Genomic DNA, 27,000 nt, shown 5'->3' on the forward strand with positions numbered 1-27,000 from the left:
TCGGACACTGGGCTGTGTCCTTGCTCACTGATATATATATATATAGTGCCCAGTTCACTTCAGAAGGAGCGACGCCGGAATAATGACTCACCAGCACATAAGGCCCATACTGTCACGACTTCCCAAACGCGTCTGCACTACCACTCCCAGAATGCCTGGAAAAAGGGGAGTGGCTGAAGACTTATAAGCTCACATAGCGCAGGCATGGGCTGTACGTGATTCCTCGTTAGCAATTTTGATTATGGTAGACTCATACAGCCGGTGCGAGTTGTGTTCTTGTTCTGGGGTCTCTGAAGGTGGCGTTCTCGGCAGAGACGTCATTCCGAGCTTTTGGTGTGCTTTGATGTTCTGCGGCTGCCGAAATATGTCCTGCTAACAGCGGCAGCGGAAACAGAGACAGCACGTCCTCGGCTGAGGCGCATTCTTGGAGGGGCTAGAGGATTCTGTGGAGCTTTGGTTCGCTCCGTTAATTTCTACGATCCTTCTTGTTTTGTGGGTGCAGCAGGAGAAGAAACTTACCTATCTTGGCTGAGACACGAACCCATGCCGCATCTCATTTCATTGTTTGGATTTCCTGAGTCCCTTGCACATTTTGGTCATGGAGGCAACAGGAACAAGTTGCCAAGGTCCTGGAGGTTTTCTAAGAGGCAGGGGTGGATAGACATTAATATGGTAAGCCTCCCTTGAGGATTCACTTCGTCCATAAAGCGCTTGGATTTGACTTTCATGATTCAGAAAAGGGGGTGGTGATGAACTGACTTTCATTTCGCATATTTTTGAAACCTTTTACTGGAATCAGCTAGGATTCATCGAACCTTTGTTTTCTTGGGTGCAAGACTATAGTGACTACAACTATGCACTCTTATCCTTTTTACATTTTACCTCCCGTTTAAGTACTACCGGTTACTGGAGAGGGGGTTTTCTTTTTAGTTGTTGGAACGAATGGAAAGGGTATGTATGTGGTCTTGTTTCTAAATTCTTTATGAGAGAACAAGGGAACAAATGTGGTACTAATAACTTTGGCTTTGTTTTTTAGGAAGTTATTGAAATATGTAGAGAGAAGCATCTATTACATCATTTCAGAGAGAACGGGTTCGCCTCCTACTAGTTGGTATAGGTAGGTGTTCTACTAGCGAGAAACTAATGAGAGTAGAGAGTGATATCGATGTTATCATTCTTGCCTTTTTCTCGTTTCAGTTATCCCTTCCGTTGCTGTTCCTTCCCTTTCCTATCCCTCGCTTGATTCCCTCTATGCTCGGTGTCTTATCATTCAGTCAGAGTGTGGGGAAGTCAGGAGGTGGACCCCTTTGAGCATCACCCTGATCCTGAGGAGACGACGACCGTGACACATACCGGGCAGGCATCAGTGACTAAGAACTTGGCACCCATCAAGGGTTAATTAGTGCTTCACTACGGATACCATAATGCTGTGGGAACCTGTGGCCTATCAGAAGGCAGCATCTTCGATTTCAAGTGAAGCGCGCATTGCCGAGTGACAGACAGAAACGGCCTTTGATAAAGCAGTATAGCGAAACGCGTCAGGCCGCAACTTGTGAGCTGCTGAGCCTACGAGGCATTGTTGGTCCTGGAGTGTCCCCGAACACGTTGGGTGTATATATATATATATTTTTGAAACCAAATGCCCGAAAGCTTTTAAGAGGTCACATGACATCGCTCTGGCTGTTCAGCATTATAAAATGCTGTGGGCTTTCAATGTGATGTTTTTCATAGCAGCCCAAGAAGAAGGGGCTTTATGCCCTGAAACGCGTCGGCAAAGTATACGAATACTTGAGTATTTGGGGAAAGCTGCATCATAATGCTGAACAGCCAGAGCAATGTCGTGTGACCTCTTAAAAGCTTTCGGGCATTTGGAGAGATATATATATATATATATACACACACACAACATCCCTCCACATAAGAAGAATCGGAGGCCAGAGGGGGTCACAGAGTAACCCAGGCTTTAATTGACAGTAGTTGCACGGGTGGCGAATGCATTTCGGACAGACTCCTTTTTCAGGGCCCTGCCGTGCGAGGTAAGCCTTCACAAATGTGTCCCAGTCCTGCTTCCCTTAGTATTCGGGTCTGGAAACTCCTCCCCCAGTCAATTAAGCTCACCTGTTGGTGTCCAGGAAGAGTGCAAGGACTCTAACTCCCAGAATGCACTGGGTGGGTGCATCTGAGTCGGCGGTGTGGGGGGAGCGTTGGAATTGAAAAATCATTAGTCCAGATATTGCAGGTAGGGAATGAGGGTACCCACAAGACACTGCCGACATTTTTTGGGCATTTGGTTTAAAAAAAAAAAATATATATATATATATATATATATATATCTCAAAGGGGGCGAGCCACGGCACGCAACTACGGGTGCAATAGGAGGAATCCACCTAGTGCACCCGTGGCAGGAAGTTGCCGCTTTTTGAAGCGTGTTAAAATACACTGAAAACCTCCAAAGGAGGAGAATGAGGCACATATGGAAGGCTCAAGCAAGGCAACCCATGGCGTATAGGAGATAGCGCCAAGAGGCACAACATTGAACATCGTGCAATGGTAAGATAATGGCGTCAGTGGATATAGAGAGCCCAAAGGGACCTCAATGCCCGCCCGACGCATAGCAGGGCTATACAACAGCATACAAGTACCCCACTTGGAGTAAGGCACAACCCCCAAAAACACTGGGGAAACATCTCTTAGGGCAACCACAGTCAGAGGATTGAACACAAACAACCTGTGGAACACCGCCACAGTAGGCTTACTGCCAGCCTAAAAATGCATAGTGCAACTGGTGGATGCCAAATAAAAGGCTACCTACCCCAGAACATGTCAAATGGAGCCTTGCGAAATACAGACCTATGAGGGAGGGCGAAAGCCCGCAAGAAGGCGCTAAACAGCCGAATCGGCGTGGGCATCAAACAAAAGAACCCCATCCAAAGGTAGGCCAACAAGGCGCTACCGGATATTCTCCGGGAAGACGCCACCCCGCAACCAAGCATGGGGCCGTAGGGCAACCGCACCAGCCAAAGATCGTCCGTAGGGATTCCGCAGTATTCAAGGCCAAGTCGATTGTGAATTCCGCCAAATCACAGCCATTACGGAGAAGATGAAGGAGGTCAATACGAGCACCCTCAGAGGTGGCATATAGAAGAGACTCGGCAGAGTCCCAAAGGGTAGAGGTAGCCCGAGCCAAGACACACACTGTATTTAGTGAACGAAGAGCTGCGCTAGTGGAGGCGAAAATATTATGACGCCCCGACTCCTGCCGTCTGGACTCCCATGAGGGAGGAAGCATCAGCTGAGGAAAAAAAGGGAAAGCAGTTTGCAGAATAAACCTCTGAACGTCTGGGTTTACAAATAAACAAACTGGATCATGCGGAGCAGGACGGTGGCGGTGCAAGACAGAACAAGCCACCGGATCACTGGAAGCTGGCCGAGCCCAGGTGCCCAAAAGGGCATCATAAAGAGAAGCTACGAATGACAGAAGCAACTCCACATTCCCCAAACCGTGGTATAGGACATCCAGCAGAGGGTCAACAGGCAGGGGGACCAAAGGGGCTTGCATATTCAGAAAACGAGCGGCCAAGGGGACAACCCTAATGAACGCCGCACCGGCCTCGGTAGCCCTCCTAAGAGTGGACAGCAACTCATCCATGGCTGAGGGCTGTAAACTAAGTCTCCCACCCCAAGGAGGTTGACCAATAAATTGAGGATGCGACCAATGCCCAAAGGAAGGAAGCCCCATTGACGAATGAGGGTCATGATGGGCCTCCTGAGGAGGTGGGGATTCCGCTAGGGCCACAAATTCAAGGGGGAAGAGGAAAGGACAGATCAGGCATTAACGGATGTTGAGGCGATGCCGCACTCCCCCCGGAGGCCCCCTGAGAGGAGTCAATAATCCGGAGTTGGGGCGGCGCCAGGGCAACTTTGGTTGGTGCCGACCCGGCCCTGTCCGGTGCCGACTCAGCCCCATCTGGCGCAGACTCGGCCTCGTCCGGCGACGACTCCACGTCAACCATGAGAAGCCCTGCTCCCGAAGAAGGGAACGGCGCCAGAGCCGGAGCCGGGGAGGCAAGCCTACGGCACCGGACTGGCACCGACTCAGCCTCAACAATAACAGGCTCCGACTCCGAAGTAAGGAAGGGAGTCGGAGCCGGGGAGGCAAGTCTAGGGTGCCGGATCGGCACCGTCCCCACCTCCGGACAGGCAGCCCCCTGCCCGGAGTGCCGAGGTGGGCTCGAAGCACAGCTTTGAGCACCAGCAACCACCTGCAATGCCACAGGGAGCACCACAGGACTATGTGGCGAGGCAGTGATGCTGTGGGTCGGAGAGGGGAACTCAGCCGGCCCGCGCCATGACGCCATATCTCCATCATCTCCAGAGGGCAGGAGCTCAGTCGACACCGGGGGCGAACCCACTGGCGAATCCGGAGAACCCGTAAGTAGAGGACGCACCGCGGACGCACCAGGGAGAGGAGAGGACCCAAGGGAGGCCTGAAGAGTCATGGCACAAGCCTCCATTTGGGTCCGAATTGCCCCCGCGCCAGGACAAGGCAGATAGGGGAGGGGCAACTCCTGGGGGCGCACATCCGGAGGATTCCGGGAACTAGTGCCCCTCGACAAAAGAAGGAAGTGAGGTCGAGGACCTCGGCGACATGCGCCTTGACTTACCCGAGAGAGACGAACTTCGCACCTGGGACCCAGAGGTCAACCAACCCCACAACTGGAACCCAGTGCCAGAGGGACCTGCCGCTGATGAGGAGGCCAGGGGCCGAGACCACTCCGACCAGGACAGGCGAGCCGAAAGCAGCTTAATCCTGTGCTCCCGCCAGGACTTCGGCTTGAGGTGTTGGCAGGCGTCCCAAACCGTCGAGTCGTGGTGTTCGCCCAGACGTATCTAATCAAAAAGGGAGGGCGAGGAAAGGAGCTGTGATCCATTCAGCTTCCTGCTGTAATCCAAAATATCAATGGGGAATGGATCACTTGTACCCGAGTAACCAGGGTTCAATGTTCTATCCGTCTTTCAATAGAAAACCCTCATTCACGTATTCAGGCTATCGGGCGGTATATCTTGATTGTCTGCCTTATTAAAAAACGTGACATCATCATAGGGTTTCTTTTTCTTGTATGCTATACTCCGCCCGCAGGAAAAACCACTGGTTATTGCAGTAGTGATCAGAGATTAAAAGAGTGCTCAAGTGTTGTGAGTTTTTGGGTGAGGTGAGTTGAAAATAGGCCACACATCACCTGAACTGTATCTTTATTCAGTCCGGAGTGGTGGCGGATAAAAACAGTGTTGTGCGTGGGAAGACGAGTTACTGGTCTAACGCACTAGAGTGTACATGTGAAAGGTAGACATGTTTCAGTCCCATATGTGCCCTAGCGGGTCGGGTGCCATCTTCAGGACCAAGTAAAGTGAGAGATGCGGATTGTCGCAATCTAGGTGAATACAAATTTTGTGCACCTATTGTTCACGTAGGTCTATGAGTACCTGTAGGTATGGGAAAAAAAGCAAACACATCAGATAGGTATCTATTTCGGAGTTAAAGACACCTTCTGACAATCTGTGCCATCACAATTCTCAAGCTATGTAGAAAGGGAGGTGATTAAAAACCATTAAAATGCAAGACAAATGAAATTTTCGCAAAAAAACAACTGAATAAATGGCAATTCTCTAAACCCCTTTAGTGTCCAATCAATGTCAGGGGTGTCACGGGTTCAACATCCCTGCATACGGAGAAATGCATAACAACTGTCTCAAACCCTTGCATATAGTTTCACGAACTAATTGTTGCCTCTACATAGTCTGATTGGGATTTTGCCTTTTAGGTGAAGAGGGGCTGATTGTCAATTCTGTGCATATGGTACAACATTATAACTAAGTTATTCTGACAGAGATGGTGTGTATGATGTACAGTTCTTGCCTTATTCTAGAGGGTAGACACACTAGTGTTCTATTGTTGAAGGAGATAAGAATCCAAAGTTCACTGTTTTACTTTACTAATGTGTATACTGCGGTAGTGTGCAGGTACGCCACGCTCGGCTTTAAATATTAAATGAATTACAATCAATGGGTCCTGCGCGTGTATAGCGCATTTGCCTTAACTAGGTGGAGTGCATTATGGCGTGTTTAACTTTAAGTATTAATCTTAAATCCATTACAGTCAGAGACTCCTGTGCTCGTGTCTAGCGCGCCGCCCTAACCAGGTAGAATGCATTAGAATTGTTAATCTGAAACGCTGTGAAAACGGGTTGAGGGCGCGAGCAGGCTCACAAGTGTTATTATCCCCAGCCGTTTGCAGTATGCTGCTAGTGGCGTTCAAGCGCGTTGTGCGTGTTAATGAGAGTATCTAAATCATGCGCATTAATCCCAGGGTAGTGTAAAAAGCAATAGATGCTGGTGGTCTCACATATGTAGGAATGCCCGGCCTATATAGTATTAAGCTTTGGAAAGTTATGCGTATGGTGCATGTTAAGAGAATACCTATAAGCCCTAAATTACGGACATCCTCTGGGTGTCAGCGGGCGTTTTGGCCTGCTAAAAGACAAAGTAATCATTAGAACAGATGTTAAAACAAAAGTTATACGATACGTCCGCCCAGACACCACAAACAGATAAGGTGTGGGTCCGTCGCGGACATTTGCTGCGAACAGGAGGTACACGTTTTAAAACCCGAAGGCATCGCACACTGTTCCAGATACGAAGCGCCAAATAGGGGCTGGAAAACAGGCCAGAGGAACCGCTTACTCCGGATCCGTGTTGCACGCGTACAAGAAGGAAACTGACGTCAGAGCCCCAGGAGGGACTTATATGACCTCAGTGACGTCACGTCTGTGGACGACGTTAGGGCGGGTCGTCTGGCGCCGTCCCCCGACGTGCAGAGGTGCTGCTGCTGCTGCAAAAAAAATTCCAGATCCAGTCTGATGCCTGGGAATCTGCGGCTAGATGTCTCTATCAGATATAATGCCCAACACACAACATAAAAAACAAGAGAGTTAGACCTCAGACACTAGGGTTGAGACTACTGGTAGGGTTAGGGTCTCTGTTGGATGTAGAGATCAGGATTTTTGAAACGGATTGGGTGCTTGGACTAGGGCCAAGATTGGCTGTAAGGTACTCGTCTCCTATTGGTTCTAGATTTTAGGTCTAGTGCTGTGATTGGATAGTGTTAGGGCTAGGGTTTCCATTGGCTGAAGGGGTCACCTGACTACTAGGGCTATAAACGGCCAAGGCTTAGGGCGTCTCAGCCCTGGTGTCGAGGCTAAGGGTGGAGAGGACAAGGGTGAGTGCCTGTTTGAGCCGGATAAGGGCGGAGAGAATAAGAGTGAGTGCCTGTTTGAGACTGGTCGGGACCAGGGCCAGGAATGCTGCCCATTTTCCCATTCATTAATACCCAGCCTATATGTTTGTCCCTCGGTATATAAGCATTTATTTTCACTGTGGATATGTGCCTATCTGTGTGTATTGCTTTGGGTGGACATGTACAATAGTTAAGTTGTTATAAAAACAAAAACAAAAAGAAAAAGAAGGATCATCATTGGTCTACATGTGCTTGCTTCCATCGTGCATCTGTGTGTCTCCATGTACTAGGATCTGTGTGTCTGTTGCTTTTCTCCTGAAGGAGCGTGTCCGGTGCACTACCCTATTTCTCGTCCACTACCTCTAGCCGTGTCTTTGACCTGCATGTACTTACCTCCTTTATGCATCTATATACTTTCAATATACTTATGGATCTATATATTTATCACTTTCTTCTAATTTAGCATTTCCAATGCACTACCCTATTTCTCAGGCTATACTTTTCTCAATATATCTTCTAGCCCAACTTTCCGACTCATCTCAAACGTCTTTCTACTACTCTTTCCAATTCACTACCCTCTCACCCTATACATCTATCATTCTATCCTGTACACCCACTCTCATTTATCCCAACCCCCATAGCACTACTGAGTTCCCCAAAATAACCCTTTCTTGACTCTCTCCTACTCTACCCCTCCTTGCATCATCTGACACCTCTTTTACTATACCGATCCCCCAAAACAAACCTTTCTAAACTCTTCCCTCCGACTCTTTCCCTCCAAAAACTCTTTTTACTCATCCAAAAGCCTCCTCCTACTGCTATGACCTAGAAAAAGAAATCCTTCACTCTTCTATCCCTCCACTATCCTTTTCAATCAAAATACCAGACTAGCATGTTCACGTCTCTAATTCCATATTCCACTATATTTATTCACCACTAATCCTTTATGGGTTCCAGAGTAGCGTGCTACTCGCCATCAAAGCATTTCAACACCTCATCAGGGTTACAAGCGCTATATAAATGCAAACCTTTTTTCCTTTTTTACCCCTCCCCAACCCTTCTCAATCCAAATAACTGACTAACATATCCACCACCCAAATTACTTCATATTTCACTATACTAATTTTCAACACTAATCCTTTATGGGTTCCAGAGTAGCCTGCTACTCGCCAGAAAAGCGCTTGAGCACCCCATCAGGGGTAAAAGACGCCATAAGAATGCAAACCTTTCTTTCCATTCTATCCCTCCGCTATCCTTCTCACTCCAAATAACTGACTAATATCCACCACTCAAATTACTTTCATATTTCACCATACTAATTCACCACTAATCCTTTATCGGTTTCCGGAGAAGCGTGCTACTTGCCAAAAAAAGCGCTTCAACACCTCATCAGGGGTTAGAAGCGCTATATAAATACAAACCTTTTTTCCTCTTCTATCCTTCTGCTATCCTTCCGAATCCAAATAACTGACTAACATATCCACCACTTAAAATATACCTGCATGTTTCACTATACTAATTCAACACTAATTCTCTATGGGTCCTGGAGTAGCGCGCTAATCGTCGAAAAAGTGCTTTGACGCCTCGTATGGGGTAGTAAGTGCTATACAAATGCAATTATAATACAATACAATCGCTGATATGTCGAGGACTTAACTCTCTTCTTTTTTATGTTGTGTGTTCCTTTAAGCCTATCAGCTATAGAGAACCAGGTGAGAAAACCGGACTAAGAAGGTTGTTATAACTTGTTGTGTTTTCTCGTTTACACTCAGTGACAGGCCCAGGAGACTTTTACTTTGGGTGAACTTCAACCTCACTATGCCCTCTTCCCCTTAAGTCCTGTGTAGACTGTTCCTTAGCACTTACCTTTGGTTGTTTTTTTCTTCTTACCCGAGGGGCACCTTCGTTTGACTGTCCTCGCGTGACTAACCCAAGAAGGAACAGAGGAGGAAAGTGACTCATAAGTCTGTGCTTGTTACTTGGAACATTAAAAGGTTTCTCACTGTAACCCAACAGAATAATATTATGTCATTCTTTAATGAATATTCCCGCTTCAGGCTGACACACTGCCTTGCCTTATTTCACAACAGCTGATCGTCCATTCAAGGCAAAGCTAAGTGACATCTTGGATTTGAGAAGATTAAGTCTCTCTTCTTCTTTTGAGGGATGAGGTGGAACAAAGAATGATACAACATAGACTGACTAGCCAATGTGAAAAGATGTAATGACTTTCAGAAAGATTGCTGCCTATGTTCACAACACCATTTCTCTAGGATAAAGGCAGTGTAGGGTGGCTATACAGAGAGCATCTGCAATTCACTCACATGGCATGTGGTCATGAAAGCAATTAGGAAGACTGTTTCCAGATTCAAGAGCCTCAAGGAACAGCTATGCAGTGACCCAAATATATACATAAGAAATGTCAAGACCAGATTAAGGTCCCACCGAGGTGTCACAAATGGTGATTTAAACAAGGATTGGTCAAGTAAACAAAAGAAGGCTGAGAGGGACGACAGATATCCTTTCACTGTGCCAACCATAAGGTCTTGCTACGTTAAGGAATGAACAAACAAAAAAAAAATCACAAAGTTTGGCTTGTAAGGGGTCAATGCTACAAGCATCACACCAAGTAATAATTCTGTAACAGAGCTCAGTGTAGATCAACTTCATGAAAGTGTGTCTGGCTGTCAGGACGACATCCACCACCCCCACTGGAAAGTCAAACGCATTCAATTGCCACAGCTCAATTGCCCATCCACTGAGGTGCAAGTTGTAGCGGTCCAGATGTAGGACCCTGCCCTGGTGCTGAGAAAGGTGGTCTTCATGAAGTGGATGCTTGGGGACAACCACAGCAACTCCAGGTACAAAACTCTCCTGGCCCGGTCTGGGTCTATGAAGATGATTGGGTGACCGGTCTGACTTGAACTTCCTCAGAACTCAAGGGGGTGACAGAAATTGGTTTGAATGTCTAGGAGAGCCCCTTGTTCCATTCCAGTCAGAAAGAGACTTTCAGAGAATGCCTTAGTGGACACTTCAGTACAGACACTACTTGTTCTTCACGGTGGTGAATAGGTCTACCCAATGCGTTTGCCACTGACTTAAGAAGTCCTGCACCACTTTGTGATGGAGACATCATTTGGCGTCTGCAGGTAATGCCTGCTCAATCAATCTGCCCTGGCATTGAGAGACCCGCTAGGTCATGAGTACTCTCAAACATTTTCCAAGGGGCGACACATTTGGTCTGTGATGTAACTGAGGGTTGCATTGATACCAGCAAGGTGGCGGTCGGTGTTTGTGGAGGTGTTTGTGGTAAGGAGGATGTAAGGGAAACTAGGCGTATACATCTAGTGTCTGAATTGCACAATGTGAAACCAACAACTTAGGATTTATCCTGGCATCTCCACTTAACCAAACTGTACGATCCTAGGTAACTCTTTTATTTCACTTTTCCTTCTTTTTCTTCATTAGCACATATGGACCTCGAAATACATGACTTCAGGAGGTTTGCTGTACAAAGCCTTCTCCAGTGTTTGATTTAATAAACTATAGGTTATTCATGTATAATAGAAACACATCCCCCGCACATGACAACGGACTTGCCTCTTCTTACACTACTGGCATTTTTATCAGGGTATAGGGAACAATGAACGTGTAATGAAGTACGCTGTTAGCCCACCGGTTGAAATAGAAAGGATTCTTTATTGTAGGTTTGGTAGGTGTCTACCAATTAGACGTTCCATCCACACGACCTCAGCAACAACTGAAACCTAGAGGTTCTAATATCACTTGAACGAGGAAAGGACGGTAGAATTTTGAAACTCCCGCAAATCTCTGCGGAAGACGTACTGGCACTCTGTCACCAACTCGAACAAAAGTATGAGCCACAGCGTGTCTGGTGTCAAAATATTCTTTTCTCTTGGCAATCCTCAAATCTTGAACACCTTGCCAGGACTCATCGCCCGAAGACACCACTCCGGACCCTGCAGCAGGATTAGTATTCACACCCACACTCACACTTTTATCTCTCATCCACGCTTAAAACATCCGGGTATTAGGGATTCTTCCCCGCAAAAGCTCAAAAGGAACCCTACTAGTGGTTGAGTGAGGTGTGAGACGGTAAATCGTAACTCGCTCCATGATCTCAGACTTCCAGTCTCTGTTTTAAGATTTGGCAAGTTGAATGGCTTCTTTTAAGAAAAGGTTGAACCTCTCCACCATCACGTTTGTTTCTGGATGATAGAGAGCGCACCGCTTGTGTCTAATACCCCTTTCTGCCAAATAATTTTCCATCTCTCTTGAGACTAATTGGACCACATTGCCTGTAAGTAAACAATCTGGGAGACCCTCTCTTGCGAAAACTTCATCCAGAAATTTGGTGACATCTGGTCTCAATTCTGTGAGTAACGTACGAGTTACTTACCTTAAGTTACGATGTATCTGGTAGAGATGATTCTTTTTTTTTTTTAATTCAAATCTTTTTTATTGAAGAATGGACAAAATGAAGTAAGACAATACACAAAATTCTTCATCACATAGATAGATGCGTTAATGGCATGGTGACGTTTACAATAATGAACTGAAATGGACTGGATATTAAAGAGTAGGGAAAGAAAAGGAGGAATAAGAGAGAGAAAGAAGAAAAGAGGAGAAAGAGAAGAAGAGGACAGATGCATCAATATATCAATTGCAATCGGTTTACAGAAGCACGGGGCGCGTTACAGGTAACAATAGTTATACATTAAGCGTTTAGGTAACAATACATATACATTAAGCAATCCGGTCGGGAGTGCATTGAGACCTTGAGAATATTGGAACGTGGAGACTTGGAGTCAAACAGAGAATCTGTAGTCAATGAGAGCAGGCAGTCTGTTGAATGTTGTATCATGGAGGCTCAAAGTGGGAGGATGACGCGTCCAAGGAGGACCACAGTTTTTTGTTAGAAGGCTTCCATGTGGCTGACTGCAGCGCCGGGTTATCTGCCCCTCTCAGGAAGGAGAGCCATTCCAGCCATATTTTGAAGTTGACTTCAGCAAAATTCTTCCATTTACACAGTATAACCTTACATGCCAGCGTCAACATGATATCTAACAATTGGCGGTCATGAATGTCAGGCAGTTGTGATTCTAAGGGAGCCAAAATGACATATACAAATTCCCGAACGGGTGTGATTCCAAAAACTTGTTGAATATATGCAAATATTTTTTCCCAAAATGGTCTCAATAGGGAGCAGTCGAAGAGCATGTGTGCCAGATCTCCAGGTGCAGCCTGGCAGTTCCAGCAGTTGGGCGTGTCTGTCAGATTACATTTAAACAACCTTAGAGGAGTCCAAAACGCTCTGTTCAGCAGCAAATATTTCGTCTGACATAGAATTGGGGACACCTTATTTGATAGTGCAGTTTTGTGTATCACCTCCCAATCAATCTGGATGCCTGTCGAATTATGTTCCAACTCCCACTTGTTTTCAGTTAAGTTATGCATTTTCTTTGGCAAAGGGAGGAGCAATTTATATACCCTGGACACAAAATGGTCAGCATTATATAGTATCTGGAGACGTGTCAACAGCCAAGGTGAATCAGTAGTGAGGGTACGCTTAGAGACTGCGACCTTCAGTTTCAAAAATTGGTAGAATTCTATGGGTGGCAGATTAAATTTCTCTTGCAGCTTTGAAAAAGGTATGGGCATACCCTTTTCATAGAGTTCACTCACCATATGGATACCATGTTTCGCCCACAACTCCCAGTAAATGGTTTGCCCCTCTATCCGAAACATAGGGTTATGCCATATCGAGACTAGGGTAGATTTCTTAATCACTGAGCCAGTTTTATGTGACTGGTCAAGCCTGAGGAGCGCCCTTCTAGTATTTAATAGGATATATTTGGAGTGAGGTAAATGGGTTAAGTCTATACTGAGGAGAGCCGGGAGGGGTGCATGAGCCACTAGTGATCGCTCGATAGATAGCCATACTGGAGTATAGGATGGAGAGTCAATTAGCCAAAGAGCCCCCTGCTTACAAAGGAAAGCCGTCTGGTAGTTTCTGAACGAGGGTAGGCCCAGGCCGCCCCTTTCTTTTGCCAATTGCAGCTTTTTCAATGATATCCTGGCTTTTTTTCCTCGCCACAGAAACTCTTCAAATAGTCTATCCACTTTTTTGATGAATTCATCGGAAAAAGTCATGGGGAGCATGCTAGCTAGATAATTAACCAGAGGCGTACCCCACCAGGACATAAACTTGGGTGACCAGCTATCTAGCAACGTAGAGATCTTTGTTAATGTTAGGCCCTCATTTACCTTTAAGGTTGTTATTAAGTCTTTTTCAAAATCTAAGCCTAGATATTTAAAAGCCTTCGGCTGCCAGGTGAGGCCAGATGAACCAAGTATTTCCCTACTTCCAATGTTGTTTAGCAGCTTGACTTCCGTCTTGTCTTTATTCAGCTTGTATCCTGAGACTTTAGAATACTCGCCAATTACACCCATTAGTGCCGGGATAGCCTCGTCAGCCTTTTCCGTTAGAATGAGCACATCGTCAGCGTAGGCTGTTAATTTCACAGTGCAGTCATTAAACGGAACGCCAGCAATGGATTCGTTATTCCGGATATGGTATAGGAAAGGTTCTATCGCTAGTAAAAACAGAGAAGGTGAAAGCGGACATCCTTGTCTCGTTCCTTGTTTCAAGCAGAAGGATGAAGAGAAGGAGCCACCTGCTCTAACTCTGGCTGTTGGACCGGCATATAAGGCCATTACCAATTTAGTAAATGTCGTCCCCAAATTAAATTTCTGCAGGACTGCCTCAAGGAAGGTCCAATCAACCTTGTCGAAGGCCTTCTCAGCGTCTAATGTAATTGCCACTGTGGGGGTATTTAGAAGTTTTGCTTTTTCTAGAGCATGGGCTAACACTCTTGTGTTATCGCTCGATAGTCTGTGTTTTAAAAAGCCAGATTGAGATGGATGTACGAGGTTAGGGAGAACTTTTTGTAATCGGGTTGACATAATCTTTGCTAGTAGTTTACAATCCAAATTGATCAGGGAAATTGGTCTATAATTTTTTGGCAACGATGGGTCTTTGCCATCTTTTGGCAGAACTGCGATAGTCGCCTCCGCCAGGGTCCCCCTCACTTCTCCTGATTCCGTAATTTCAAGGAAAAGCTGCAGGAGGGGTTCAGTTAGATCTGGTGCAAAACTTTTGTAGAATTTAGCTGTGAAACCATCAGGGCCAGGCGCCTTCCCACATTTCAACCCTCTGATTGCTTTTTCCACCTCCCCAATTGTGATCGGTTCATTGAGGCTGTGTTGCTCCTCCGGACTTAGCTTTGGCAGATTACATTCCTGCAAGTACTCTTGGATTTTATTTACATCAACTGAATCATTTTTAGCATACAGGTCTTCATAAAAGTCTTTGAAGACCTCAGTTATTTTTTGGGGATCAGAGTGGCTTACTCCCTCCGAGTCCTTTATGACATTAATTGAATTCCTCTGTACTTTAAATTTCAGGTATGCCGCCAAGCTTTTACCGGCCTTGCTAGACTCGCACAGTTTAAAATTTCGCCTTCTGGTCAGCCATACCCCTGCCCTTTCGCTAACTAGCTTATTATACTCGTATTTTTTATTAGTCATGGTATTAAATGTTTCCCGATCTCTTGTTAATTGGTGTCTGTTTTCTAGTTGAGCTATTTCCGCTTCTAGCTTTTCCAGTTGTGCATTACAGTCTCTGTTCATACCCGAGCGGATTTTGATACACACCCCCCTTAAGGTACTTTTCAACGCCTCCCATCTCATCAAATCTGAGGTGTCCCCTCTCTTGTTTAGATCCAAGTACGATCTGATGGCTTTTTGGATAGTGGCCCTATGTTGTTCTTTGTTTAAAATTTCTTCATTAAGTCTCCAAGATGTCTGTTTAGGGGAGGGTTTAACGTTACTGATGGAGAGGGAAATGCAGGAATGGTCTGACAGTACTCTCGGTTCTATTGAAGTATCCTCTATTCTTGCAACCCCATTCTGTGTGAGAAGGATGCAGTCGATACGAGAGTACGAATCGTGAGGGGAAGAGTAAAAAGTGTAGTCTCTATCAGTAGGGTTTTGTATTCTCCATGTATCAACCAGATTAAAGCGTTGACACAATTTAACGAAGGCGTTATGTGATTTGGTCGGTTTGAACACACACTTTGAGTCCCTGTCTAAGGCAGGATCAAGTGGAAGGTTGAAGTCTCCCCCTAGTATATGTACCGCTGTGTCAGGTATTGTTTCAATCTGCTTGGCTAAGTCTTGCCAGAAATTGAGATCATTAGTGTTGGGTGCGTATACATTAGTGACAAAGAATTCCGTGTGATCTTTGGCAAGTTTTACTGTGACCCAGCGTACCTTTTCGTCCGAGGACGAAGACAATAGTTTTATCTTGGATCGTTTCGATAAAAGTGTCAGAACCCCATTCTTTTTGCCAAGGTCACTGGACCCAACTACCTCCGAAAAGTATTTAGTACGTAAAGTATAAAACTGTTTAGTCTAGTTTAGTCTCCTGGATCAGAACGATGTCCCCCTTCTGCCTACGTACATATTCTAATATCTTTTGTTTCTTTATGGGTTGGTTCAGACCTTTAACATTCATAGACAGAATTTTTAGTTGGTCAAGGGAGGTCGTTCCAAGCGGAGTGTTAAGTGTCGGGTGTAACATTTATAACATTATTTGTAACATTAGTACCATGTCATCTTCCAGCAGTGTCGTACTATACAACATCTTATATGAGGAGTGCTCCACTTTTACCATCATGTGGCTACATTTACTGAAACCATGAACAGACGTAGGGGCATATAGGCCTAGTGCATGAGTAAACCATGTCCGGTTGTATAAACACAGCATGCGGATGAAACATCTTGTCCAGTCATGAGAAAAGGGATAGATTGCAAGAGAAAGGAAAAGCACAGAGAAAGGAGGAAGTAAAAGTAAAGGAAAAAGAAAAAGAAAAAAAGCAACCCCTAACACACAACACACACCCCCCCCTTCTCTCCCCAACCCCCCACCCCACCCACCCCAACTGTCGTACAGAAGCATGGCGACGCGAGGAAAACCGCAGTGGCCCTCCCGTCCGTAATAAATTTGCATAACATTGGAACCATTATATAAGGTACATATGACTTTCACATAAGTAATGAGAACATTGAAATTGTATGATGTAACCAAGAAGTGCCAATAAGCACCATTACAAAACAATCCTGATACCCACATTCAAACAGGTATCTATGACTTTCACATAAGTAGTGAGAATATTGAGATTGTATGCTGTAACCAACAAATGCCAATAAGTGCCAATAAGCACCATTACAAAACAAACCTGACAGCCATATTCAAACATATTCAAACCATATTCAAACAGCACCATTGCTCTAGGCTGCAGCAATAGGCCGGCAAGTAGAGTTATTATAGAAGCCCCTGAGGACCATGAGGACCTTTAAACAAAAGCCACAACTGGCAGCGGGCGGTCGATTATCGATCACATACCCAGAGAGTCAATGAGCCTTAACACGGCTGTGCCGAAGACTGAGACATGAGCAGCACAGATGGAACACGTCGATGAGCCGAAACATGTAGTCTTCAGAACACTACTGATTGTACCACTCTGTACTAAGAACAACATGAACCAGAAGTGAGGAACAGGAAGCTACCGGAGCGTTGAGCCAAACATTTACGACATATTGCCATTCACATTACCATTCGTGATATCGCTTCCAGTGTATGTCGGTTGTTGCGGATATGAGACCCAATCCGGCAGACGTAGGCCCATCAGTCCCGAAAACCTACCAGGGTATAGAGTCAATTAACCACATCAACTCTTGGGGTTGTTCACTTGTAACCTGAAGCCGAGGTTGACTGGCTATCTGGGTTGTTGGTCTCCATGTTGCGTTCCATGTCGCATTCTTCCAATTCCCCAACTGCGTGTTTGAGTTTCACAGGGTCTGTGAAGTAATGAGACGATCCCCTTATTGTTACCCTGTACTTTGCCGGGCCAACAAATCCAAATTGGTATCCCTTTGACTTTAGCAGTGGCCGTAGAGCTAAGAAGGCTTTTCTGATCTCCACAGTCTCCTTACTATAATCTTGAGAGATATAGATCTTTGCGTCCCTCCACAGGATATGATTATGTTTCCGAACAAACGCAAGTATTTGCTCCACATGTTGATAGCGCAATGGCTTACAGACGATGGGCCTTGGCCCTTTCTGTGTCTTGGTGATTCTTCCTGGCACCCTATGTGCTCTGTCAAATTCCAGAGGGTTGGCGAAAGTTAGATTCGTTGCTTTAGCAAACCATGATTCTAGGAATTGAATGCACGATCCTTCTGAATCCTCGGATCCTTCCGGAATTCCAAAGATGCGCAGGTTCCCTCTCCTGTTTCTATCCTCCAATTCGGCTAGTCTCCTAGTAGTTTGGTCCGAGGAGATGTGCAGGTGCTTCAATGCCTTTGAGGTCTTAACCTCTATGTCTTCTAGACGACTGATCCTGGACTCCGTTTCTGTTAAGCGCGCATTGGTATCTCTGATATCTTGGCGGATCGCCACCACTTCTTCTTTGGTGACCTTAGCTAGGTCTTTCACTTCGTCCAGCCTATTCAATATCATATCAAGTGCATCCGGAGTGACTTTCTTTGGTTTGTTCGGCGATCCCGGGTTCGAGTGGTCCGATTTGAGTCTTTTGAGGGTACTCTGATCTTTGGTCTCCATCATGATTGCCTAGATCCTGGCACGAAGCCCTGAGTGTTTCTCTTGGCAAGTATGTGTGGCCGAGTAGCCAGCCCAGATGTATAAAGGAGAGTAGTCGGTCGGATTTTGGTTCACTGGTGGCTAGAACCCTTCAACAGTTGGGACCGGAGGCACAGGTGTTCAAGCACACATTCTGGACGTGCACGTGCAGGGCGAAGTATGATTGGTAGGATCACTATTGGGAGACCATTGTCCATTGTCCCAGTCACTAATTATCCTTGTGGACAGCACTGTTGCGTGGGGGAGCTTACTGTGAACTTATATCAGGCAGTCTCAGCATAAAACATTAAGCCCCCTTGGTCATGTTGGAGATCATAATGGTAGTAGAAAGCACCTCGTGGTCACATGTCAGGCAGGCAAGCAGACCAGGCATTCAGCGTGCCCATAGACCCTCCATGACCAGGTCAGAATGTGCACTCATTTCCCCTAGTACAGTCGTCAACATTGCTCACCTGACGTTTTAAACAGTCTATGTGTGCAGAAAGTAGTGTGGGAGCAACTCCTTCTTAAAGTTTCAGGCATTACTGAATGGCGGCCGCCATCTTGGTTAAGGTGATTGAAGCCCCGACATGGCCGGCATCTCGTTTTGCAGCCCAAAAATATCGTAGAGCGCTGCAGCCTCCACTGACCCCAAATACCTCCTTTAGGGCGGATTCCACCGTTTTGCTGGGTATTGCACCGTTGTTTTTTAATTCCTCCGCGCTGTTCGCGTTGCATGCGCTGTTCGCGCCGTTCGCGCTGTTGCCACCATGCGCGTCCGGAGCCTCATGCAGTGAAACGCCCGATCCGTCGGAGGAGCGGCTACATGAAGCAGATCACCGCATGCAGAAAGCGGTCCGGTGCTTAAATCTCTGGTCGCACCGCTGCGACCGTTTTAGGAAAATGTTCCAATCCTTAATAAAAGGGCTCGTGACGGGAGGAGAGCCGTTCTAACCCGCCATCTTCCCCGGCGTCCAAGCCACGCCCCTGGTAGAGATGATTCTAATAGCAGATTCCTTCACGTAGAATTATCCCCAGAAGTGAGACTGGATCCGGAAACTTTTTGCCACAGCATCCCTGCGCGCCGGGTGCGGGGAGACACCACGCACTCCGCCCAGGCGTCGTCCACGTACGTGACGTCAGCGAGGTCACATAAGCCCCACCCTGGCGCTCCTACGTCAGTTTTCTTCAGAGAACTTTTCCGCGCCGCAACGCGGAGTCACCAGGCAAAACTGCAGGAGCATGGGAACAGTGAGCGAAAGAGTAGAAACAAGGAATGGAGACACGCGTTACCACAAGGAGCAGTGCAACCCTGAAGTAACCAAAGCAGGGGCAGAATAAAGAACAGAGCAGAGCCCTGAGCAAGTACCCTGCCAGTATGTAAACTGCTTTCCCCCCCTCCCCCGAAGACAGGGAACATATGTAAAGTCATAACACCTGTAGCAGGCTTACAATTCCCACCCGGAAATAGGGAAAGGGAGCCATCCCCAGAACGGACAGGAACAACAACCACCCTCCAAGCCACCCCAGCACAGAGACCAACCATTCCCCAAGGAACAAGGGCAAGGCATGGCCAGATGACCCCAACACAGAGGACAGCAGAGGGGCAGGGACCCCTAGCAGCAAGAGGAAGGGTGGGGAGGGTAGAGATTGAAGGCAAACTCCCCCAAAACATGGAGCAGCCAGAGTAGAGGAGCACAGGAGCACCATAACCCCATCCTCCAGAGAACCAAGAGCAGGAAGTAACAGCAACAAGACGGAGCAACCCGCCAGAGCGAAAGAATGCCCTCACAGGAGACACAGCCCCCGCTAGGAGGCGAGTGCCGACACCAACCCAAGGCTCCTCGCAGAACGGGGAGGAAGGGCTGGCCATGAAGGAATCTGCGGCTAGAATCGTCTCTATCAGATACATCGTCACCGAAGGTAAGTAACTCATACATCTGATAGAGACTACTAGCCGCAGATTCCTTCATGTAGAATAGATACCCTAGCAATTCCCACGGGGAAGGAGGGTCTGCAAAAGGACCCCACCAGTCACGAAGGACAGAGGGTCTCACAGGGGACCAGACTTGCAGACCGGGCAAGTAACCTGGCCCCTCTCAGGCAAGAGGAGCCCCCACAAGCAGAACACCACCGACCCCAGAGGGACGGAGGAAGAAGACAGAAAGATGAGGAGGCCCTTACACTATAGAGGAAACAAGGGCAAGGCCAGAGAGGCCGAAGTACCCCACACGCCTCCAAGGCAATAAATCTTCCATCCAAGCCAGGAGGAGAGCCCAAGGAAACGAGTGAAAAGACGGCGAGTCCACCCCCAATGGAGGGCAACCGGCCAACCAGGGCGGCGCCAACAGACATAGCCGCCAGAAGCAAGAAAAAACAGCCCTGGGCCCCAGGAAGACCGGGCGGGCAACGCCTGGCAAGGAATAGTACAGAATCATCCCAGCCCACAGGACAGGAGCAGGGAGGTGAGGAACAGGCGGGACACACCACCACGAGGGGCCCGCCCACTACCTCAAGAAGCGATGAAGCACAAAAGGCCACGGAGAACAGGCACCCAAAGGCCACCAGACCTCTCCAGCGCAAGCTATATAACAGCTACCACTACCCCACATGGGGTACGTTAAGTCCCAAGAAATGGGAACCCCCTTTGGAAGAACTTCTGCAGCGGAGGAAAAAACAAAAGAGCCACGGGAATAACACCCCCTGAAAGGCTTGACAAGTAGCCCAAAAGGAAAAACAGAAGGCCTAGTCTACGGGCCAAGTCTGTGTAACAGTTGCCGCAAAAAACACACACAGTGAACAAAGGGCAGTCCAGCAGCCAACAATGCCAAAGTTCCAGAAAGGAGGACCCAATGGCCAGAGAACACACTCTACAGCAAGAGAGACCATCCCAAGAAGGACCAGAACCAGCTCAAATCAGCAGTCACTGAGGAGGGGGAGAAGGAGGAGGAGGATAAGGCGGGGGAGGAGAAGGAAGACGCACCCCTGCCAGGAACCTTTGGATGGTGGAGTAAGCCGGGGCATTGAACAACAGGCTGCCATCAAACAGAAGATCAATGAGCCACTCCAGAATATTTTCAGGGAACACTCCGTCCCTAAGCCAAGCATTGTGACAGAGGGCGACTGAGGAAGTCATGGCCCGGCCCAGCACCTCCGAGATGTCCAGAGCGGAGTGGAGAATAAACGCCGCTAGCTCCCGGCCATCCAACGCATGATGCCGCAAGTTCACCCGAACAGACTATTGGGAAGCTGAGGATCCCAGAGACTCAGCCGAGTCCCATAAACAAAAGGAGGCCCTAGCCAATACACACAAGGTGTTAAGGGCCCGGAGGGCACCGTTGGTCGAGGCGAACATGTTGTGCCCCCAAGTGTCCAGCCAGCTGGCCTCCCGGTACGGCGGAGTCAACAGTGGCGGCAGGGAGGGGAAAGCAGTGTGCAAAAGTGGACTGCCGGCAGAGGGATGGAGGGAAAGGCACGCCGGGTCACGCGGCGCCGAAAGCTGCCTGTGTAGAAGGTGTTGAGGCACCGGATCCCCTGAAGCGGGACGCCTCCAAGCCCCGTCACGGAAGAAAGCAGCGAACCCTCAAAAGGAAGCAAGATCTCCCTCTCACCAGACCCCTGGTGGAGAACCTCCAAGAGATGGTCCGCCGGGAAATGAGCAATCGGGTCACCCATGCGCAGAATGCCCACAGCCATGGACACCGCATGAGCAAAGGCCGCATCCGCCTCTGTAGGGCCCCACGGCGGAGAAAGCAGCTCCTCCATGGGTGACGGCAGCAGACTAAGGTGGCCGTGTCTGAAGCCAAGTGGAACGGGCAAGGGCCAGACCTGGAAGTCAGAAGGAGCCGAGGAATTGGGAACCTGCCGCTCCTCCAACGAACACCTCGGCCTCAAACGGCAGGGAGCCACCCTTCGACGACGCCGGTGAAAAAGACACCACATGGCGGCCAGACTCCGGGAGGATGACACCAATATGCAGCCAGCCTCCGGAGAAGAGGGAGCGTCGAAGACGAATCCGCAACTCGATGCCTGTCAGGAGCCGTAGAGTCCGCCGCCTGAGGCAGGATGGTAACGTCATCCTGCGCCAAAGGAGATGCCGGATAGGGTTCCTCTAAGCCACACCTCGCCGGGGACCGGAGCGGGGCCGGATCCGAAGTGTACAAGGGGAGGCGCGGAACTGCGCAGACTCGACCTCCACCGAGGCAGCCGCCTGCGTGGAGGAACGAGAGGGACCAGGGAGGTGGCACAAAGCCCTCCGCCAGCCTCGGCTCAGCATGTAACGGAGGTGGCCTGGCGAACCATGCAGCGCCGCCAGGGCCGACTCAACCTCCGACGAGGCGTCCCCATCCAGCCTCGACCAATAGCTGGGCGGGGAGGGTCCACCGACGCCTGTGGCGCCGCCCGGTCCAGCAGCTGCCGGCGCTGTAGCGGCGTCACCTCGGCCTGAGATAGGACCACCTTGTCAAAGGCCCGAGAGGGGCTCAGGGATGCGACCTGAGCCCCGGTGACCTCCCACGACACCACAGGGACTCCAGCGAGAGGTTGCGGCGAGGCAGACACGCTATGGTCTGAAGGAAGGACCCCGGAGGGGCGCACTCAAACAGCACCACATCCTCCAAGCCTGGATCCGAACCAGTTGGCGCCAGTGCTTCCGGCGGCGCCGTGGAGGGCCCCGCGCAAGGCAAGGGATCCGCTGACGCTCCAAGAGGGGAAGGAGGAGGAGACGCCAGCGAGGCCTGCAAAGCCGCCGCGTATGTCTCCATCTGGACTCTTGATGCCCCATCACCGGGAAATGGTGGACAGGAGGACACACGGTGCCGGCAGGCCGAAACCCAGCCCCCGGGGATAACCTGCGACACTTACCCACCGGGGAGCGATGCTCTCGCGACATCGGAGAAGGGCGAGGACGACTACCACGGCCATATCTGAAGCCGTCTGCTGAGGCTGATCAAGGGGAGGAGGTCGACCTGGAGAGACGCTTCGAGAGTAGTTTCATCCGGCGCTCCCGCCGCAACTTCGACTTACACTGTTGGCATGCCTCACAATCAGTGGTGCCGTGATCCTCCACCAAACACCACATACAAATCAGGTGAGGGTCCGTCGCCAACATAAGACACCCACACGATATGCAAGTCTTGAAGCCCGAAGGCATTCGCACACTGTTCCACCAAAAGAAGAGACAATGATGAAAAAAGGGCCCCAAACAGGCCCGTTGCAAGACCGGATGTGCGTTGCTCGTGGAAAAAGAAAAAACTGACATAGGCACACCGGGGTGGGGCTTACGTGCCCTCGCTAACATCACGTACGCGGACGACACCAGGCCGGAGTCGCGTGGTGTCGCCCCGCCCCGGCGCGCAGGAATGATGTGGCAAAAAGTTTCCAGATCCAGTCTCACGCCTGGGGATAATTCTACGTGAAGGAATCTGCGGCTAGTAGTCTCTATCAGATCTTAATTTCCGGCCACCTGAGGAGAACAGGTCTATTAAAACTAAGACAAACAATTGACCAGAGATGCTAGCAATGAGACCCAGAAGATCTACAGCTACATCTTGCCAACAATGAACAGGGATTTCACGCACTACCATGGGTTGTACCCTAGTATTATAAGCTTTGTCTGATGCAAAACAATCAGGGCAGTCTCTTACCATGCGTTCAACAAGGAGATCAATCCCGGGCCACCAGAAATGTAGTTGGTTCCTTTCTTTTGTTTTAGAAATGCCCTGGTGCCTCTGATGAGCTTCTTGAAGAATTTGTTGCCTAACAGAGAGAGGTGGAATACTTTTGTACCCCTCCAAAGTAATCCTGAAGAGACTGACAACTCGTGATGCACATTCCAAAATGTACGCACCTCTTCATTCACACCTTTAATACCTCCCCAACCATCAGTTACCAATTTGCAGACTTTGAGAATGGTGGGGTCATTTTCCAAGGAAGACTTCCATTCTTCCTCACACAAGACACCAGCCATGATTTCACACACCTTATAGTTGTCATCCTCCCATGAATCCCCAGAGTTTACAAGGGCACTATCAGGGTTGTTCAGTACAAGATGGGAAAGACAATCCAACACCTTGTTCTGAGCACCAGGAATGTGGTGTACAATAAAATCAAAGTCTTACAGTGTGACTATCCACCTGGCAATTCTAGAAGAAACTGCGTCAAGACTCTTTTTTGTAAACAAGTCTTTCAAAGGCTTATGGTCCGACTGTACTGTGAAAGAACTTCCTCAAAGAAGTGTCCTCATTTTCCTAATAGCCCAAAAAATACAAAAGAGTTTCTTTCTCTATGACAGAGTATTGTGCCTATGACCTCACCAGCACTTGTGACAAGAACATTATGGTTATTTCTCGTCCATCCTTCACCTCTTTCATGACAGCACCGAGACCCTTCGAGCTGGCATCAGTGATGAGCACTGAGTGTGCGGAAGCATCAAACCTCTGGAGGGAAGGTGCCTTGCTCAAAGCTGTTTTTTTTTTATCATCAAACTCAGCTTGGCATTGCGGCGACCATGCAAACCTCATACCTCTTTTGAGGAGGGCTCTAAGAGCAAATGTGCGAGAAGCAAATTGAGGGACAAACTTATTATAATATTCGGTCATGCCAATGAAGGTAACCAAATCATCTCTAGATTGAGGCATGGGAAGATTCTCAAAGGTCTTAACTAAGTTGTCTTTGGGCTTTACCCCACCCTTAGACAACTTATGTCCCAAATAATCAATTTCACTGAGATTAAATTTACATTTGCTCTCACGTAGAGTCAAACCACGTGACTTGAAACGTTCAAGGACAGAGCTGAGCCTCTCATCATGTAAAATCTGAGAAGGTCCACATACCAGCACATCGTCCTGGTAAATCTTTACACCAGGTAGCCCATTCAGTACATCTTCCATTTCTCTCTAGAAAACAGAGGCTGCAGAATTAAGTCCAAAAGGAAATCTTGTGAATTTGTATGTGCCAAAAGGTGTTATAAATGCAGTGATGTCCATAGAATCAGGGTCGCTCTTGATTTGATGATACGTGGCACTGATGTCTAGCGTGGAAAATACTTCAGCCCCATCAAGCCTTGTGAGCATCTCTGTGATGTTTGGAAGAGGGTATTTATCAGATGTCACAGCTTGATTGAGAGTTCATAAGTCAACACATAGCCTCACCTCACCAGAGGCTTTGCAGGCCAGTGCTTCTGGAGACAGCCAATCACTTGCCTCAGTCTCCACTATAATACCTTCATCTTGTAGAGTCAGAGTCAGAGTCAAAAATACTTTATTCGATTAGTTAAAATCATAAAAGTATACTACAAACACATGAAAAACATATAAAAGCACATAAATGTGTATAAATGAATATTAAAATTGAGATTAAAATTGAGATTACATTTCATACAAATTTCAGCAAATGCAGTGCAAGGAAGTCGTATACATTTAAAATGATGTTTAAAATGTTTAAAATACATCCTATTTAAAAACTATATTGGACAAGATTTTTATACAAATCTGCAGGGATAGATTGTGTGATATACTACACTTATATTTACATGGTTCAATCAGGTATTGTGTGGTACAATGATCTAGATCGTTTTGCTCTCATTGCTGCTACCAAAAAACTTGCGACCCCGTACATCACAATAGGGGTCTCCATAGTTTGTAAAAACAACAATGCGGGTTTCACTTGCATGAATCCCCTGTTTCTCAATAGTGGTAGGATATATTTTTTTCTCCCCTCCGCAAAAAAGGGACAGAAAAATATAAAATGGGACTGGTCTTGGTCAGAAAAGGAATCGCATTTACATGGGACATGGTCCCTTGGCTTGTTCCATTTCAAGTATTCTCCCAGGAGGAGGTGCATCTGGTTGAAACGAAATTTGGTGAGAAGCCATCGATGATAAGGCCTATTCACTACCCTTAAGTATGGCTGGATGTTCATGGTAGATACTACAATATAGTGAGCCCTAACAGTGGTTTTCTCTAATTCCTGTGCTTCACGCAGCATGTTTCTAGTCTCTAAAAATTGTGTTTTAATCCATGTAACATCTTCTTTGCACAGTCTCTCTGGGCTACTATACAAGTCAACACGGCCCAGACGAGTAGCAACCAACTTAATGTAGCTCAGCCATTTAATATCGTTAGCTCTGTCTCTCCCCATGCAATCCATGATAATCTGTCGATTTAACGTCAAATTCGGGTTCAACCACAATTTCACCCAAAGAAGTAGGGGGGCCAGGTTAAGAGTATCTTCAATAAATCCTTGCCCTAGCTCTATCAACACAGAGAAAATGGGTGTAGACTGTGGTAAGCCTAATAATAAACGCATGGATCTATTCTCCTCCTTCTGTATCAGGGCCAGATCCCTGAATCCCCAGATTCCAGCCCCATATCTAGCCAGAGCCAAAGTTTTGGCTCTATACAGCTTGAGAATAGCTTCCGTTGGTTTGCCCCCCAGTCTTTTAGCAAAGCTCTGTATTGCACCGAATGACCGCCGAATAGCCATTGCTTTGTTAACAACCTGTGGGGTCCATGTACCCATGTCGTCAAAAATGACTCCAAGGTATGTAAATGTTTTAACTTTGGTTAAAATCGCTCCATTGCATCGCAGGGTTTTAGTAGTGTTCTTTCCTTTCCCTAAGGACATAACGTGCGATTTACCCATATTTACAACCAGGTCTAGTTTGTTCATAAAAGCTCCAAATGAATCAAGGAGCAGTTGTAGACCATTAGGGGTTCTGGCTATGAGGACCGTGTCATCGGCGTACATCAGTACAGGCAGCGGTAACCCACCCATATTCGGTATATCTGGGGTAGCAGTTTTTAAAACGGAGTACAGGGAATTAATATACAAGGAAAATAACATGGGGGCCAAAATGCACCCCTGTCTCACCCCTCTAGCTGATCTAAACCCAGTAGTGCACTTGCCTCCTGTGGTCATACGGACCGAAGCCGTCAGGTCGGTATGCAGGAAAGCTAAGAAGTTAATCAGAGCGGGGTCC

This window comes from Lissotriton helveticus, chromosome 9, assembly GCF_964261635.1.
Source record: "Lissotriton helveticus chromosome 9, aLisHel1.1, whole genome shotgun sequence".
Lineage (NCBI taxonomy): Eukaryota > Metazoa > Chordata > Amphibia > Caudata > Salamandridae > Lissotriton > Lissotriton helveticus.